Genomic DNA, 6,000 nt, shown 5'->3' on the forward strand with positions numbered 1-6,000 from the left:
AAAATACCCAGAGAATCCATCAAGAAAACAATAATGAAACTTACCTGCCAATCGATCTAACATCTGGTCCATGAATGGTAAAGGAAAGTGGTCCTTCCTGGTGGCCTGGTTTAGTCTTCTATAATCAATACAAACCCTCCAGCTATTCTGAATACGAGTAGGAATCAACTCGTTCTTCTCATTCTTGACCACGGTGATCCCAGATTTCTTGGGGACCACATGTACAGGACTCACCCAAGTGCTGTCAGAAATGGGATATATAATACCTGCTTGTAGTAACTTGGTGACTTCCTTCTTCACAACCTCCATCAGTTGAGGATTCAGTCTCCTCTGAGGTTGCCTCACTGGCTTAGCATCCTCCTCCAAGAGTATTCTGTGCATGCAGAAAGAAGGACTAATACCAGGAATATCTGCCAAAGTCCAACCTATTGCTCGCTTGTGATCTTTGATAACCTGCAATAGCTTTTGTTCCTGCTTCTCAGTAAGCAAGGCAGATATAATAACAGGGAGTTTCCCATCCCTCTCAAGATAAACATATTTCAAATGAGATGGTAAAGGTTTCAACTCCAAAGTGGGTGGCTGTTCCACAGATGGCAACATTTTATTGCCTAAGGTAATTTCAACCACCTCAGCATCACACTTGGACGCCACAGAGGTATCAAATAGTGACACCGCATCCTCAACATCACCTGTTTTACAATTTTCTCTTTCGTCTAAAATTGAGCCCGAAACATTCGAAAAAGAAAAATCCAAAGAAGAAGAAAAACCAGATAAAACGTCCAAAAGTCCAAAAGCATAATTGTTCACTACATTACTCAATAAATCAATACAAAACAAAGAATGGTCTTCAATTGGGTGCTTCATGGCTTCTAGCACGTTGAACTGCACCTTCTCATCTCCTATCTCCATAGTCAAGGATCCTGCATGCACGTCTATCTTGGTACGTGCTGTCATCATGAATGGTCTTCCCAAGATGATTGTGGTTGAACTCATTCCTTCATCATCCTTCATATCCAAGATGTAGAAATCTGCAGGAAAAATTAACTTGTCCACACGGACAAGAACATCTTCTAGCACACCTGCAGGGTTAACTGTGCTACGGTTGGCCAACTGAATGACCACACCAGTAAACTTAAGAGGTCCAAGATGAAGTGAAGTAAAAACAGATAAAGGCATTACATTAATGGAAGCTCCTAAATCTAACATAGCATTGTCAAACTTAGTACTTCCTATAATGCAGGGAACAGAAAACATACCTGGATCCATACACTTTTGCGTCATTCTGACTGCAGGCTTCTTAATTAAGCTAGAGACATTTCTTCCCATGTTCACTACCTCTTTGTCCATAATACGCCTTTTATGTGTACATAATTCTTTGAGAAACTTGGCGTATTTAGGAATTTGTCTTACAGCATCCAACAAAGGGATGTTTATCTCCACTTTCTTGAAAGTATTCAGGATTTCTTTGTCTAACTCCTCCATCTTTTTAGTTTTTGGTTTCAAACGGTTTGGATAGGGAGGAGGAGGAGAATAAGGAGAAGAATTTTCAGAGGAAGTATTAGGGGATACCAACCTGGAGTTATCACTGGGTGCAGGTATTTCAGATGTTGCTTGTGTTGCTTCATCTGATCTTCCTCTTTCATCATTAGGTACAACTTCATTGTCCTTATCTTCATCTTTTTGGGCATCCCCAAGGCCTTGTATTTGCTTACCCGATCTTAAAGTAATAGCACTTACATTTCGCGGGTTGATTACAGTTTGTGCAGGCAAATTGCTTGAGCCTTGTTGAGACTTCATCTGATTTAACTCATTTGCCATTTGTCCAATCTGGTTCTGCAAGTTTTGATTGGTTGCTTCCATCGTCTGTTTCAACTCATTGATTTGTCCCTTCATCATGTCAGCCATCATTTTCATCATTGCCTCCATGTTTGAATCACCAGAGGTTGCCGCTGGTTGTGGTTGTTGCCTCTGTTGAGGTGGAACATAGACTTGTTGGTGTTGAGGCTGTTGATTTCCCCATTTCTGGCTGGGATATTCCTTCCAATCTGGGTTGTACTTGTTGGAGGACAAATCATGGTTGTATTGCTGCCGAGGTGGTCTATTATTGCCATAGATGTTTGCAGCATATGCCTGAGGTTGTTCATTGTCTAACGTCCCTGTCTCTTTTAACATAGAACAAGCCTCTGTAGGATGATTAGTATAAGCACAAATTCCACATAAAGTAGAAGGGATAGGCTTTTTCTATAAGTCTGTCAAGGTCCTTACCATGGCTGCTAAGTCATCCAACTTTCCTTCTAATTTCTTGTGATCTGCAACATATGAAGCTTCTACTCCATGGGTTCCCTTCAATAGAGTTATAGAATTACTCCTTGTGGAAAATTGTTGATGGTTCGACGCCATAGTTTCAATCAATTGTCTTGCATTTGTTGGCGTTTTGTCCACCAATGACCCTCCACTTGCAGCATCTATCATTTGTCTATCCATGATACTCAATCCCTCATAAAAGTATTGAATGAGGAGATGCTCGTTTATTTGGTGATGAGGACAGGAAGCACACAACTTCTTGAATCTTTCCCAATACTCGTGAAGACTTTCTCTTTCTTGTTGCCTTATCCCATAAATATCTTTGCGAATAGCAGCAACTCTAGATGCTGGAAAAAACTTTTCCAGAAATAATCTTTTCAGAGTCTCCCAAGTATTGATGGATCCTGGCGGAAGGCAGTATAACCAATTCTTAGCGGCATCTTGCAATGAGAATGGAAAAGCCTTAAGCTTGATATGTTCCTTTGTCACTGTTGTAGGTCTCATGGATGAACAAACAACACGAAATTCCTTCAAATGATGGTACGGGTCTTCTCCTGCTAATCCATGGAATTTGGGTAAAAGATGGATTAACCCAGACTTAAGCTCACATTCTCCATCTGGATATTGGATGCACATGTTTTGTGTAATTGCTGCATCCAGTGAAGCCAACTCTCTTATTGTTCTTTCTTCCATTCTATCTTCTTGAATTTCTGGTTCAGGTGATGGATCAGAAGATATGTTAATCACCGGAGGTGATTCTAGTGGTACACTTTCAGTGGTAGGTTCAGATGATGATGGTGCTCCTTCAGTAGAACACCTGAGATCAAGTCTCCTACGTGATTTACGCAAGTTCCTTTCAAGTTCTGAATCAAGTTGATAAAATTGACCCGGATTGGCCCGAGTCATGCACTATGCAGTCCACCTGAAAGTGTTTCCCTGTGTGTTGTTTTTTTTTCTCTTCCTATTCTTGTTTTGGAGAAAGATTTCAAGAAAGAAATGAGTTAAGATGTCGTTGGGTCTACTCCCAGGAAAGAGAGGTGCGTCACAGTGGACAACTTAAATACCAAGTCTTTCCTAGACAGAGTTTTCCAAACTAGTCTCAAAAATTTCTTAAAAGAAATTCTTAATCAAAACAAAAATAGAACTTTGCTTGGAATATATTAACAGAAAACTAGATACTACAAAATAACAAACTATATCAAACGTATATGCGTAAAATAAATAAAAATAATAATAAAATAAATAAAATAAAATAAAATAAAATAAATAAATAAAAACAGAATCAAAATAAAAGAAATACTAACCGTATTCCCTGGCAACGGCGCCAAATTTGATATCGCTGTCGTTAGGCGATCAAATTACCACTACTTTAGCAACTTCATTATTGCCAGTTAGTAGTGAACAAAATAGTTAGGGTTAAGATAACCCTGAGTCGTCTCACAACGAATACGGAATTGATCTCAAATATTTGATTCTCAAAAATGCAATTTAAAACTAGCAACTATAAGAATAGGGAGGTTTTGATATGCAAAGAAAATGACACAGAAGATTGTAAACACAGTAATAGTAAATAGGTCAATTCCACTGCTTTTTCTAAATAAGATTCTTCATTGGTTATCTAGAGATTATTGTTAAATTAATTATTGTTGTTGATTTACAAATAAATCAATGTAAAGACTCAATTCATTTGCTGGCATCCTCACTTTTAATCAAAGTACAGTCTCAATTAAAAGTGAGAATTGTTAGATTGTCCATAGTAAATTCAATCAAAGTACAGTCTCAATTAATTTTACTATGCCTAATCATGTCTATTCCTTTGTTTCTTTACCAAATAGAAAACTTAATTAATCAAAGTAAAGTCTTGACTAATTTTAGTTAAAGTAATTACCTCTAATCAAATTAAAGTCTCAATTATTGGCAAAAACTTATTTAATCAAATGAAAGTTCCTAAACAAAATCAAAGTAAAGTCTCAATTTTATTTAAAAACCTCTTAATTCATATGATTAGCATGCATGTAGATTTAAGATCATTATTTTCTATTCAATTAAGAAGCAAAGGACATAGATAAACAAAAACCACAACAATAATCAAAATAACAAAACATATAAATTCATCTAACCTCAGAATCCATTTAAGAAATTACAGTGGAATCAACCCTTAAAGCTTAGCCCTCCATGGCTTTGATGGAATACATGATGATATGAAGGAAAGAAAATAAAAGAAGAGAATGAGAGATGTGGTGGAGACGGTATCTGCCAAAACCAGAGAGTTCTAAGTGTCTAAGCTGTAAGTTGTAAAATGTAAGTCCTTCTGCTCCCTTAAGTCTCTTTATATAGGCTTCCACTGGACTTTGGGCTTTATCTTTCAGTTGCTAAAATCTTTTATTTTTATTTAATTAATTAGCAACTTAATTTCTGTCCAATTTCCAATTCTGCCCCTCTCATTTAACCATATTTGCAGTTTTGACCAGAGTTGACTGCTGACTTTGACCAGTTGACCAGAGTTGACCAGTTGACCAGTTTGACTGTCCTATCAGATGCTGACACGTGGCGCAGAGTGCACTTTCTCTCTCCAGACTAGGTTTGTTGCGTTTAGGGTTTCATGGAGGCTTGTGGATGACGGCGCGGCTGCTCCTCCTTCTCCGGCGACGAAGGCGTTGTGGTGGAGGTTTGTGGACGCTGCTGGTGCGCGTGGACAGTGTTCGCTGCTGGTGCGAAAATGGTGGCTGCCATGGTTCGTTCTCGTTCATGGTGGCGTGGACGGCGCTACAATGCGTGAAGGAAGAAGATGCACGGTGGTCGTGAATCTGAAGGTGGCTTCGAGGCTGGTGCAGTGGTGACGGAACTGCGGCGAGAAGCGCGCGATCTGTGGTGGTGTTGCGGTGCTTCTGCAGGAGATGGTGGAAGTTTCCTCTGTTGCTGTTGCGCGGTTGTGCGAGAAGACGGAGGCGCGGTGGTGGTTCGTGTGCGCTGCGAAAATGGTGCAGATTCCGGCGAAGAGTGCGGCAGGGAGGTAGTTGCGCCGTGGTGTGCAGGTTGGATGCGCGTTACAGCAGATTGGTGGTGCAGTGGTGGCCGGCGAGGTGAGGAGGTGCGGCGGCGGCTGCCATGGTGGTGGAAGGAGAGAAGAAAATTAGGGTTAGGGTTTTGGGAGATGAAGATGATGACGTGGCAGCCTTCCATTGGACAGCTTGTTAGTGCAAGGATTGTTGCCACGTGGCTTGCTTTGGTTGGCTAATTTTAAGAGGTGGGGATTGCCACATGGCATAATCTGGTTGAGTGGAGTTTAAGTGGTAGGAGGGGTGCAACTTAGTGAAAACTGGGGGTGCAGAACAGGTTTTTGTGGTCCACTTGAGGGAGGAGTGTGCAAATAAATTTTGGGGGTGCATTTAGCTCCTGATTTATTCTTTTTCCAGAATTTCTTGATTTTGGACTTATTTTGTAACTTTGAATATTTCAAAATCGCACTATTAATTGACCAAAAATAAATTCCAGCTGCATTAACAAACGTTAGAATATCCAATAATATTTTATGCAACTAAAATCAATTTTTACGCCACTTTTACCAAACTTACTCAATAAATCCAATAATCACAAATCCTAATTAAATCAATCTTTAAGCACAGAAAATTCAATTAAATCCCCAAATTTAAATATTAAATGAGGGCAAAAATTTGAACTCAGCACTTACTATTA

The sequence above is a fragment of the Vigna unguiculata genome, chromosome 9 (genome assembly GCF_004118075.2).
Source record: "Vigna unguiculata cultivar IT97K-499-35 chromosome 9, ASM411807v1, whole genome shotgun sequence".
Taxonomy (NCBI): domain Eukaryota; kingdom Viridiplantae; phylum Streptophyta; class Magnoliopsida; order Fabales; family Fabaceae; genus Vigna; species Vigna unguiculata.